We start from the raw sequence: 14,063 nt of genomic DNA on the forward strand, positions 1-14,063 counted from the left end.
CATCAGGGCTGGTATCTTTCAACAAAGCAATTTAATTAATCTTATGGTAATCTACTCTTCATTATATGGTATATACTATATATATATATATATATATATATATATATATACACACACACTATATATGGTAATATACTCTGTTATCTGCAAGTGAAACAACTTCTTAGCATCACATTTTGCCACAGATTTTGTATAGTTATCACAACTATAGAACTACTAAACAGTTTTGGCCCATGAGCTGAGACCTTTGGCACTCTGCTCACTGACACCATGTTAATGACTATCATGACTCCTTAGAGATTGGTCTGTAAATCAGTTTGTAAATCCATCTCATTCTTGATGTCTGTATGATATGGTACAAAGTCAAGTGCCTTAATGGAATCCAGATATATTCTGTGGGAACAGTTACTTATCAACAGAATTTACAGTCCTCCAAAAGGCAAAGAAAACTATTACATAAAGTTTTTTTACATTAAGGATCTTCCATGACTCTGACACTTACAGTGACACTGCAGACAATTCAGTGGTTGCTGGATCTTAAATTATTCAGGGAAGTTTATTCCAAATTAGAACATTTATAGCAGGACCACACAATATAACTTCTTTATTCTTCTATAACTGTCTTCAGGCCAAACATCAGTGGCACAATAAACCCTCAGTCACTTGAATTACTGGTGGCTGGAACTGGGAATGTGACAGAGTGTGAAGTGAGGCTGTGACAAAGGGCTCTGCAGACAGGCAGTGCAGAGGAGAACCTGGAACACAGAGAGACCCAGGCTCCTGGGAGCTGCTGCCAAAACTGCAGCTGTTCTGTTGATTCTGACATGTTTAGAGGCTTCCTCTGTTAGGTGATGGGACAGATCTGAGAGCTCTTTAGTGGTCAGTGCACAGCCTGCATCCTGCCTCTCCTCTACTTCCTTCTCCCTTTCTCTTCCCCAGTTCATTTTATGGTCTGTCTGTCCCTCAGATTTCCTACTCCAACCTTCTGTCCCCTACTGACACCATTGCTTTGCTGCCAGCAGCTGTAGCATTTTTTTCTCCCCACAAGATACTCTCCCTGCAGGTGTGTGTGGACAAAGGGGGAGGAAAGTGAGAAAAAGGTTGTAGAAAAAAGTTTCAGAACTGCTGAATCATCTGCTATTTTTACAAAGAGTAAGGGCAGAAATGAAATTAAATGAACAAAGGGAGTCACTGCTTAGTAGTCACCATAGTCTGTGCTTTGAATAGCAAGAACCATGATTCTGCTTTCTCATTCATTCTTGTGCTGTGAGTGCCCTTCTTGTGTGCAGGGAGCTGAAGAGCAGCAAGGCTTGGTCCATAAGCTTCCTATGAAATATCAGGTCAATAATAAGCTTCCACAACCTTCTTGTTCCTCAGATTCCAGGCTTGCTCTGGCCAGATGTGAGACCACACCCAAGCAGAGGCCCCTGGGTGATTATACAGAAATAGTATTAATTGATAGTAATGCCACAAAAATGAAACCTTTCCACTACGTCACAAGAGCAAGAGAAATTCCTCTGTGTGTGAAATTAGATCTGCTGTAGAGTTTTTTGCGAACAGCTGCAATTGCACCCACGCTGTTTTTCCCTTTTCAGAGAGGGAGGAGAAAAGCAGCCTTTGCACAGCAATATTTTCCAGATCTCAGGACATGCATGGGTGCTTCTCTTGTCTGACTTGGGGCAGGTTCTAAACTCACAAGATGAGAGGAAATGAGGACCAGTCTCTCCAAAGGAAAGGAAGTTGAGCAAGGCTCTCGTGTCACTCAAATAATTCAACACATCCTTCTGACAAGTGGATCCTAGGAAAAGGCCACCATGAGCCTTGTTTTGCTGGCTCTCTCACTCTCTAGCATGGACAGCCCTATGGTTAGTTTCTCACAGCTGTGATTTGCTGGGTATTTGTCTTTACACCTGTCAAAACTGTTAGAATCTGACTTTGAAACCCTGATTTCACTTGTCACCTGGGAGGACAGTCCCTCAGGGGGAATAGTACATGAAGATGGGCAGGTGCATGGTGGGAAGTTAACATTTGTTGTAAATATTTAACTTCATGCCTGGAAAACCAGACTGGTTTTTAAGCATCTTTGTTTATTCTCCTGCAGAAGGGTGGTTGCCTGCCAGATTTCTCAGAGGAGGTGTTCAGCAGGCCCACACATGTTTGTGTTAGGCAGTGTTTAGCTAAACCTTTGACAAAATATAAAGTATTGTTTATCATTACAATATATGGCATGTACATTGAATTACAGACATTGAATACAAAGTGGAAGAAGCATGTTCCTGTCATAATATGTCCCTTTCAGAATTAAAGTTAGAACTCTTACTCTGTTTCCACTAAAAGAACCAACATTATACCTTCAGTTGTTTATAAAAGATACCTCTGAGTATATAATGCTCAACAGTGATGAGACAACATGTTTAGCCCTTTAGACTGGAGTTTGGAAACTAAGAAATGCAGTCAGTGTCTCTGCACACATCTTCAGTACCCATCCCCTAAAAACTTTAAACAGCAGTGAGCTGTGCATAAATACACTTTAAAAGTCTTTATGAATAATTTATAATAAGTGTTTTCTGATGACAGTGTTGTGGATGATAGACCCACGATCAGTACGTTGGTCTCCTTACCAAGGTACAGGCCTGCCTGAAGGGCAGGCAAAATTCCAGCCAGATTCTGCTATTGAAAGTACATTTCTTTTTTGTATCATCAAGTAGAGAATGTAGCTCTTTGGCATGAATTTATATGCCTGTTCTTTTTCTGCACAGAGAAAAAAGATGTTAACATTTTGAGCACAACCATCTTTAAACATGTATTTTGTGCTCTGGAGCCAGAGCAATTCTAAGACAGTGGACAATCAGATTCATAAAGAGGCTGATATTCATGGCATACCATGTGGCTAGGAAATGTATGTACTTCAATCGTTTTAGATTTTTATAAGTAGGGTACTTATGATCCTTTTCAAGTATTATCATCACACTTAAGCATTGTAATAAATATTTCATATCACAAAATTGCAGAGTGGCTGAGGCTGGAAGGAACAGGCAGGAACCACTCACCTTTTTCACAGCACAGACTTGTTGCTGGCTCGTCTCCGACCTGCTGTCCACCAGGACCCCCAGTCCCTTTTCTGCCAAGCTGCTTTCCAGCTGGGGGCCCTCAGCAGATACTGGTGCAGGGGCTGTTCCTCCCAGCTGCAGGACTTTGCACTTCTTCTGGATGAAGCTCATGCAGTTCTCCAGCCAGCTGAGGACCCTCTGGATGGCAGCATGGCCCTCTGGTGTGTCAGCTGCTCCTCCCAGGGTGGTGTCATCAGCAAACCTGCTGAGGGTACTCCCACCCCCATCAACCAGGTCATTAATGAAGACATTGAACAGGACTGGACTCAGCTCTGACCTGTAGGGTACAATATCAGGCACTGACCCCCAGTTAGATCTTGTGCTGCTGACTGCTGCCTTTTGAGCCTGGATCACTGCAGACACCTGTTTTGCCCTGATCTGCTCAGGGGATTTAGAGGAAGATTGTTTGATTCATTCTAGGTGATGCGTGGGAGAAACACCAAAAATATCTGCAAGCTCAACAACAAACAAACTTTTATTTGCAAACTTTAGAACATTACGGTAGAGTAAGGACCTTGGCAAATTTTAAAACAACATCCAGACAAAGCAAGGCACAACATTTTCACAATTTTTTAATTTTTAAAATTTAAATTAATATTTCACAATTTATTAAAATTTATTAAACTTAGCCAGATTTATTAAACTTAGCCAAATTTAAATTATTCAGACAGAACAAGGTACTTTCTAAGGCATTGAGTGGAATTTTCTAGTCTGGCTTATGACATATTTTGAGAAGAAGTGAGGAAAGAAAGAGAAGAAAGAGGAAAGAAAAGAAAGAAAGAAAAGGAAGAAAGAAAAAGAAAAGGCGTTAGCTACCAGTATTTCATGTTTATCAACCACTTGGAAATAAATTAGTTGCTCTTTAAAAAACTGCTGAGCTCAACATACTTAAAATGCTGTGGTGACATGGAAATTGAATTGACATTGTGGTGACTCAACATTGGGAAAGAATTTTTGTCAAGAAGATTCATGATTGATGTTCAGTTGTAGTGATTTTAATAATTTGGGTAACAGTGAGTGAAACCTTTCATGTCTCCACCCATATGAAGCAACCTTCTGTTCTATCATTCAAAAAAAAGTTCCTAAATTTGCTCTCCCGACATGGCTTTATTAACAGGCCAATTCTGGAAGGAAGAAGACTTCATTGCACTCAAGAAGTTTTTAAAACTGTTTTCCCTCTGCACTATTTTTAGCATGATAAAGTACCAAATCTTCAGAATGCAAAGTAATTGGAAAGTCAGGAGCTTTCAGATGTGTTGAAAGTTTGAATTGCTGCATACTGGAAAAGCTAATATGTTTTAAATGTCTTTTTGCTTAGATTTGCAGAAAAATTTGTTACTGAATAGGAGAGAGAGCATATTCACATTGCATAGACAAAACTTTGCAATTAAATTAGGTTTATGCTCAATTTATTAATGGCTTGTACTTAATAAGGCTCTGCTTCTGTCTGAAGACAGTATGCTAATGCTGACAAAAGTAATTAAGACTTGCAATCAAGAAAGGAAGATGCGTGACCATGAGTAACCAAAATACTGTATGCAAACAAAAGAATTACCAAAGAAGCCTGAGATATTACGTTGGTACTTGAGTCTGGAGAGAAAATGAGAATATGTTGTTTGAGAAGTGTCATGTCACTGTATAATGCAACTTCTGACATTTTTTCCCTCTTCCCTGTTCTCTTTTGAGAAAGCTTTTGGCTATCTTGCACAGTGTCGAAGGTATCCATCGCCATCTAGTGACACCACGTTGTGCCTGAGTCTGAGCACAGGACCAGAGCGTTCCCAGGGAGAAGATGGTGCAGCAGGACTCCTGCCACCCTATTTCAGAGGTCTTGAGGTCAAGAGACCTCGGTCATGGCTTTGGTGGCTCAGGACTCACTCCTGAGGAGGTGGCTCAGAGAGGGGACAAATGTGTGTGGAGAGTTTCTAGTGGGACAGCTCTTGCCATGCCTGTGCAGTGGGGAGGTAGCACAGGTATGTGTGTGCTCTCGCTTCTGCACTGACGTTTTCCTGCCCACGTTTTGGGAGAGGGTGAGAGGACACCCTGCACATCCCACAGTGGAAGAAGTTCCCTGTGTTTGGAGGATGCCATGAAGTAAATTCTATGGTGTAATCAGTCCCAACACTTACTGATCTTCTTTTCTTCAAGACCAGTATTATTTAACACAGTGTCATGATGGTTTTCTTTTGGATTCTTGTATGGTAATTTTTTAATATATCAAATGGCTGATTTTACCCAACAGTGGTAAAATAACAATTCATAGGACGGAGTAAAACATTCCCTCTGTGGTGTCCTGCTGCTCAAATAAACCAGCTAGCCTCAGTGAGGAGCTGAGTTAGTCACTGTGCCCTTTGTCAGCAAGGACAAAAGGAAGGAAAGACCCTGCTGCAGGGAAACGAAAATAAACTTAAAATTCATTTGTTTCCCAAAGCATGTTTTCAAGGCCTAATTAAGTGCATACCTTTTTGCTGAAGTCCACAAGAAGGACCATCATTAGATTTCCCATTGCAAGAATATTATAGGGTTTGTGAATGAGAAGCAAATTGGGAAAATATTGTTTAGAAATCACAGTGGAATACAAGAGCAGACTGTCCAGGAAGGGGGCCAGGAGACCCCTCAGAAGGGCTTGCAGGGAAATGGCCCTCTCATAGTGGCTCTCAGCAAAGTCAAAGGAAAACAGTCTGCTCTTGATATGACAGGCCACTCACCATAAGTCAGTAGGCTTGATACAGAGATTCAGCTGCCCAGCTGCAGGTAGATCTTGATAAACAATTTGATGTAAAAAAATCAGGACAAATGTATTCCATTATTTCCCCACTGAATTATTTGCTTCCTTTCTAATACTATCACAACATTCACCAAACAGACTGGGATTTTTTTCTATTTCAGTAATGACTGCAACAGCAAGATCATTCTTTAAAGTATACAGTACAACTAATCTTATTTATTTTCCTTTGGTTTTGCTTTATTTTACAGACATTTTAGAGACTACTACACATTAGAAAAAACAGCCTGATAAAATGGTCTGTGTCATTATTCATGCTCCTGCATGTATGATGTGTTTGTATTTCTTCTGTTTCTGTTATTATCCCCTTTAGATTTTAGGATCTTTGTTTGGAGCAGTTACCCAACTTCTGTTTTTTAAGTGGTTCGTTTTTCTCTAGTACACCTAATAGAACTACTCAAGGGGAAGTCAAGATCTGCAGAATATAACTAGCTGAAATATTAATTTAAAAATATTTGTGCTACTCAGCTGATTTGAATCCATAAATCCTCAGTCAGATAACTGTGGAAGGCAACTGGAATTCCTTTAAGCCTAAATGCTCCAGAAATTATCTTCAGGATGTTCCCCAAAGGAAAAAAAAAAAAAATGGAAATAGCTCCATTCACAATTAACTGGGAAACCCTGAACTTTATAAAGTAAAGAGTGAGTCTACAAGGAACAGAAAATGAAAAAATGTCTTGCCAGACAAAAGGCATGTGAAAATGTCAAAAGTCAAGCTTAGGAAGAGGCTTAGGTAAAAGAAATTTAAGCAAATAGTAAAAGGTACCTTGGCCATATAAACAACAAAAAAGGAGTGGATGCCTTATAAATCATGGATGTGGTTGCAATTAAAGGTAATTAAGGTCCCACCCCAAACTGCCTGACTATTTGGCTCAGCATGAGTAATGATAATGCTGAAGTACACAGAGCTAAACCCAAAGATGTTCATGAGAATGGGTGTGGAAAGAGAAATTGTCATGTGCGAGGTGAAAATGAAGGGCAAAGAGCTTGCCTGTCAAGGAGGCCCAGCAGCAGAGATAACAAATCCAGCAGTAAGGTTTTTACTAAACCAGACAACAATGCCATATGATTAAAATACTAAAAAGTGAAGTAGCAGTATTTAAGGAAAAAAGTGATGCACAAATTGCATTATGATGATTTCATAATGTCTGAAGTTTATAATGACTCAACATTTTGTGAAAGAAACAGGTATGAAAGCAGATTAAAAATTGGAGACATAGTTGCCAAAGATAGATTGTGACAAATCAACTTGTATTTTTATTTGCTGAAATACACAATGTTTTTAGAAAATTGCAATAAAGCAAATCCATATAGGTTTCAGTACAGTGACTGACATGGTGTTATATGGAAATCAGTGTGATCATGCAGGAAAATCAGAGGCAAGAAACCAGCCAAAGAGCAACAGCAATTACTGTACTTCGAGGAAACTGCCGTGGCTATAGGGGATGATTTATGTAACTGGATTAGGGACTGATGCATTTATTATTTATGTTAAAGGTTATGTCCAAATTAAATAATTAATGAAATACACTTGTGACCAAAAGAAAATATCTGGACTGAACTGCCATAAAACAAAGTCTTAATTAACAGAAGTCTAACGCAACAAAGGCAAGGTACTTAAAATACTAGGAGGAATTTCTTCAGTAAGTACAGGTTTATCAGCTGCTGAATAAAAATTAAGAGAAGAGCCTGGCCCGAAATATTTTTGAAACTGTTTAAGCTGAGACCTTATGGAGGCATGTCGCAGTGAAGAAAGATTAAAACACACTCAGAGAAGTTTAGGAGAGAGAACCTTAAAATGGCCAAGGAAATAGTGATACCTTAAGTATAGGTCAGGAGGTGTCTTGTTTGGCTCAACCAGATGAAACCAGATGTGGTTTTAGAGAGCAACAAGGGTAAACACTGGGGAGGAAGAACTATGCAAGTCAAAGTACTGTGCCCCATGAGCAGGTTTTCCAGCTTCCTCCACATTCAAGCTGCAGTTCTACAGAGTCTGAACATTCCCAGTGCAAACAATACACTAATAAGCCATGCATTGATGATTTACTATAACCAAAATCTGATCTTATATTCCCTATTTATTCCTATTATCAGCGGGAATTAAAAACTTGTAGCATCAGGATCTCTCAGGTGCCTTTGTAATTCAGGTAAGTTGCAAAATTACAAGATTTAGTGTTGGGTTTTGTTAATGCATGTAATAATTATGGGTGTCACTACACATACCATGTTGCAAGTGTTCACTGACATGTATTTCTCTCTCTCTATACATATATCTATATATATTTATATCTCTATACATATATTTGACTTCAATCAAAATATTAAGCTGCGGTATTAGACTATGATAGTAAAATAGCAATAGAAATATTCTACCTTGCTGCCAGATAGAATATAAAATTGTTAATACTTTTAAACAATTATATTTCTCTCCCAAAATTAAAAAGGAGAAATAATATCTGAACATGTAGTTACCATCACAGAAAATCTGTTTATTGAGGGCTTGACGATAATAAGCACAGCACAACATTTACATTTTATTAGAAGTTACCTTCTGTATGTATCCTTTTCTGCAAAAATCCCTGGCTCCTTGCATAATTGTACTTTGTACACATGCAGTTTAACTGATTTTATCATTTTCATCTTGAAACAATCTTTGGAGTGAGCTGTAACCTTCTAAATGCCTTTGTTGGTTGGTGGAAAGGCTGAGTCACTCGTCATGAGGGATTGATGGAGGATGAAAATCAAAAGAATATATGGGACAGATTCAGCCCAAGTGTGGCTGAAGTCAGTCATGCTCTAGGGCTAAATATGAGCCCCATTTAGGCTTTCTCCAGGAGAAGGGAACTGTCTTGGGCTGAGGCGTCTTGCTCCATCACAACCAAACCTGCACATTAGGGCACAGTAGGATGCTGGTGTCTGATTCAATAAGACACATTTTGCACTTCCTCTGTTAACAGGTCTGAACCTGTTCCACTGCTGCACAATTCTGTAAGTAAAGAAAGCCCTACATAAAAGCTAAGCTATATTCAAACCTCAGAAGATGTGCCAAAATGACAAAAGTCAACCCTTAGTGGAAAGTTCAGAGTAGAGGGAAAATTCAAAGGCCTCTTATTTTTAACTGAGAATGTAGCAGTTTGTCTCAATTTCCCAGGTCAAACAATGTGGCAGGCTGGTGAGAGTGAGATATTTTCTATGGGTTCAGTTCCTGGTATTGTTTGCAAGCCAAATGTGAGGGTAGATAGTAATGCGTCAGCCCTCTCCTAGTCATGGCACAGGCATCTCCTTCTAGTGACAGGCCTGGCTATTAGAACAAAGAAACACAGAAGGCAAGAGACTAAAGACTTCTTCCTTTCTCATAAGTATCTTGGCAAGAAAATTTTGAGAAAAACATTAAGGTTTGTCCAAGGAATCTAATTATTATTAAAAGAAAAAAAAAAAGAAAAGGCTTTTACTGCTCTTGACAATTGATTTTTTTTCCTAAGAAATAAGTGATAGCTAAATAGTTCTCTGAAAATCTTGGATTTATGACAAAGTCCAGCGAAGCATAGAGGGGTACTGATTTGGGAAGACTAGAGTTATGGTCTGTTCATATTGCCATATTTCAAAGTGATGAACCATATTGTGTTGTTTTAACTTGTGTTTCATTCGATGTATAACAAATAGTGTGTGTGCAACCACACATGTGTGTGTATCTGTGTTTATACATACACACATACACCTATTAAACACCATATTTGCAGATCATGTTAGACTTGAACAACTGTTAGAATGTTGGACTGCAGCTTCAGGAGGTTGCAAGGAAACAGCAATGAAGTATGGAGTGGAAATTCCCTCTTTATGACACTTGAGGGTCCCTAGCTCTGCCTATACTTCAATATTAAGAACTTTTAGGAGCAATGAAGGCATTTTTTTCAATAAGACCATAGCTTTGGACATGACATTGCAAAGGATGCAACATTCGTCTTCACTCAGCTTTGTTCACAGCAATGCACATTCACAGGGGTTGAATTAGGGAAAAAAAATTATGTCCCTACTTTATTTAATCAGTAAATATAACTTGAAAAGTGATCATAAGTTAAATAAAACTTTCTAACATGAAGTTACAAATTCTTTAATAACAAAACAAATATTATTTGCTGCAACTGTTTTGAAAGTTTGTAACATTATTGTCTGTCAATGAAGGCTGGAAAATAGATTTTACAGTGAGTGTAGGATGTCAAATTCACTCTAAAATAATAGTAAGGTCATGTATGTGATTATCACAGTGGATTTACTCTGAATTGTCATTACTGGGATGCCAGGCTGATAAGGACAGAAATTAAGGTCATGTGGCAAAATGCTTGGGCTGAAGGCTGTTGCCATACTACTGATTCCATTTGTTGAAGTGAGCTTTTATTGTCAACCAGATGCATGGTATATTTTATTTTGCCATTGTGTTAGGGAATCCCAAATACACTAAAGCTCCATAAGCAAAACCATAGTCTGACCTACATGTAAATTCAGAATAATTTAACTAGGAACACATCTACAATAATATCACAATCAGAATCTGACCTTCTCTTGGAGATTTGGCGTGATAGCCTTCTAATCAATGTGGTTCAGCAGCTTCTTAGAATTAAATCAGTGTAACATGGTTATATACACAGTGATACAAACCTCTCAGAAAAGGAGATAAAATATTCTTTTCTCTTGAGAGAGAAAAGTTATTTGCATTTTTGCTTTGCTTTCTAACCTTATTCAGTCATACATAATACTTTGTGTATATGCTAAAATTACACATTGACACCTACTTTTCCATAGTATATTCCAGTTCAACAGACCACATCTTGACACAAAATTTCCTTTAAGCATTTTCCCTGTAAATTTGGTGTAACTTCACTGAAGTCAGATGTGAAATCCCAGTTTTGCTGAGCTCAGATTCTGTTCACTGAGGATCCATATTAATTGGTTAAATTTTGCTTTGCCACCCATACCTAAAGGCTAAACTTGCTTTTGAAATCTAAGAGTTGGCTCTTCAAGCAGACTTACTGTTTCCTTCGCAATAGCACATGCTAAACCACATATGATGCTATCACAGTGTCTGAGGCTGCCCTGCAGTGTCACCTAGACAGAGTTTTTGCCCACAGCCCCTGGTAGCTGCATGCTTCAGACAGTCCACACTGACTCCATTAGCTGGTAGGGCAATAGTTTTCAGATCTCATGATCCTTATAGAGTGAATCCTACTGTAGTCCTTCTTGGTTACCTCCTAGGGGTCCTTTGAGAAGTATCCAGAGACTCAGAGAGCACAAGCTGACAATCACCAGAGCTGAACATCCCAGCATACTAACCCACATCCTTGTCTTTTTAGATAGTTGTTCTTTGTACCAGGACTGGCAAAGAATTTCAGTGTACTCCTTAGCGCTACTGTTCTGACCCTGGATGTCAGGTAAAATGTGCACATAAATGAAGACTCTTTATGTTCTCTCCCGTGTTATATATTCACATTACTTTCCTGTCATGTTATTACATTAGCACATCAAGCCACCACTCAAATCAGGCTGCACTGTTCTGAAGACAGGGCCCTGTTTTTAATAACTAACTCCTTTGTTTGTGGCAAGTTGCACTGCAGCAGTTCATGTTATTACATTAGCACATCAAGCCACCACTCAAATCAGGCTGCACTGTTCTGAAGACAGGGCCCTGTTTTTAATAACTAACTCCTTTGTGGCAAGTTGCACTGCAGCAGCGCACCATAGCACAGAGAAAGAGGAAAGAAAGGTTTGACAAATGTGTGTGGTTACATGATTTTACCAAACATTGTGGTCAAGCAGGCCCACCACTTACTAAAGAAATTTTGCAAACTCTTTTGCAAGTTTATGGGTCTGGTAGCTTTAGAGAGGTCTATGGATTTTTGAAGGCTAATTTAGCCTGATACACGCTTCTTTTACCTTTTGTTCATTAAATCAGTAACTATATTAGTGTTCCTTGCAAAGTCTTGTGAGTTTTACTCCTGGCATGTCAATAACCTGACTGTTTGATAAACTATTTCCCCCATTTCTTTTTCCTACATGGAATTAGCATTCACTTATGACTCCTGCCTAGACTGTGGATATGAAAATCCCAAAATGTCAGGTGACAGCTGCATGCCAAAGGAAAATCTGGCATCAACAGACAACAGTTCACACTGAAAGGATAAAAAGTTATCATGGTGGAAATCACCCTGCATCCCCAAGAAGATTAATCCCAGCTACACCAGGGAAGGTTATCACCATGATAGGTCAGGGCCTGCCCCTTCCCAGCCAACCAGCAGTAGTAGCTACCTCCTCCTTCTTGGAAACACTGACTTCCTATTCCAGAAGGTGAAGTTCCTAGAGGGGACTTGTCAGAGGAGATGGTGATCAAGGAAAGGACAAGTGATATATATGGATAATTGCTGCTCTATAAATCTAGATTATAACCACATAACAAAACAAATGTTTTCTTATGTGGTTATATGTTTTGTTCATGCACATACCTTGTGCACAGATCTTTCATGTTATGCTGGGCAATGTTTATAATGAAAAATGCTGTAATATTCTAAAACAGTGGGTAAAAACCCAGATTCCCTGTATTCCAGGGTGCTTTCAAAACTCCTTGGTATTTTGACTGTACCTTCCTGTTGTGACTATGATATCTTGTAAATCATCAAGTTCAATCTTTGACCAATCACCACCTTGTCAAATAGACCTTGTCAAGTGACACAGTCATTTCTTGAGTACCTCCAGGGATGGTGACTCCACCTCCTACATGTACAACCCGTTCCCATAACTGACACCCTTTCAGTGACAAAATTCCTCCTAATGCCCAGCCACCTGAACTTCCTCTGGCATAACTTGAGGCTATGTCCTTTCATCCTGCTACTTGCTGCCTGGGAGAAAGGACCAATCCTTACCCAACTACAATGTCCTTCCAGGTAGTTGTAGGGGGCAATAAAGTCTACCCTGAGCCCTCCTTTTCTCCAGGCTAAACACCAGCTGCTCCTTCAGCCACTCCTCACAGGACTTGTGCTCCAGACCCTTCACCACTACTGTCCTTCTCTGGACTCACTGCAGCACCTCAATGTCCTCCTTGTAGTGAGGGGCCCGGACCAGACACAGGATTTGAGGTGCAGCCTCACCAGTTCAGGGGGACAATCCCTGCCCTGCTCCTGCTGGCCACACTATTGCTGACACAGGCCAGGATGCCATCGGCCTTCTTGTCCACCTGGGCACAGCTGGCTGATGTTTGGCCACTGCTGACCAGCACCCCCAGGCCCTTTTCCACAGGGCAGCTTTCAGCCACTCTTCCCCCAGCCTGCAGCACTGCAGGGGTCACTGTTGTTGTGACCCAGGCGCTGGACCGAGCACTCGACCTTGTTGAACCTCACACTACTGGTCTTAGCCCATGGATCCAGCCTGTCCAGATCCCTCTGCAGAGCCTTCCTGCCCTGCAGCAGATCAACTGCCACCTAGTTTGGTGTCATCCATGAGTTTGCTGAGGGTGCACTTGATTCCCTCATCCAAATTACTGATAAAGGTATGGAACAGGACTGGGCCCAATACTGAGCCCTGGCAAACAGCACTAAGGACTGCCACTAGCTGGATGTGACACCATTCACACTCTGTGTCCAGCTGTCCATACAGATTTTGACAAAGACTGCAGCCATCCCAGCCATCAGCTGCCTACTTTTCCTGGAGGGTGCCATGGGAGACAGTGGCTTTGCTGAAGTCCAGGTAGATTACATCCACAGCCCTTCTCGTTCCCCCGGTGGGTTACCTGGTCACAAAAGGGAGATCAGGTTGGTCAGGCAGGGCCTGCCCTTCCTAAACGTGTGCTGGCTGGGCCTGATCCCCTGCTTGTCCTGTATGTGCCTTGTGACCACACTCAACGTGATCTGTTCCATAACCCCACTGGGCAAGTACCTTTCCCTAGGGTGGCATTTGTCTATAGCAAACACATTTTACCAGACCTGACACAGCTGATAGTACCCTGCACCAGTGTCCCAACCTGATACTACGTTGATATGATGCTTTTGCTTCTGGACACAATGTATGTCTCCTCAAAACCGTGGCGCAGCTAGGATACATTCTCACATTTACTGCAATGAAACACAACTCAGTGGCTGGCATTGAACTGGCATACACCTTCAAGACAGCAATATTTACTGCAA

This window comes from Onychostruthus taczanowskii, unplaced genomic scaffold (genome assembly GCF_017590055.1).
Source record: "Onychostruthus taczanowskii isolate IOZ18803 unplaced genomic scaffold, ASM1759005v1 scaffold2, whole genome shotgun sequence".
Lineage (NCBI taxonomy): Eukaryota > Metazoa > Chordata > Aves > Passeriformes > Passeridae > Onychostruthus > Onychostruthus taczanowskii.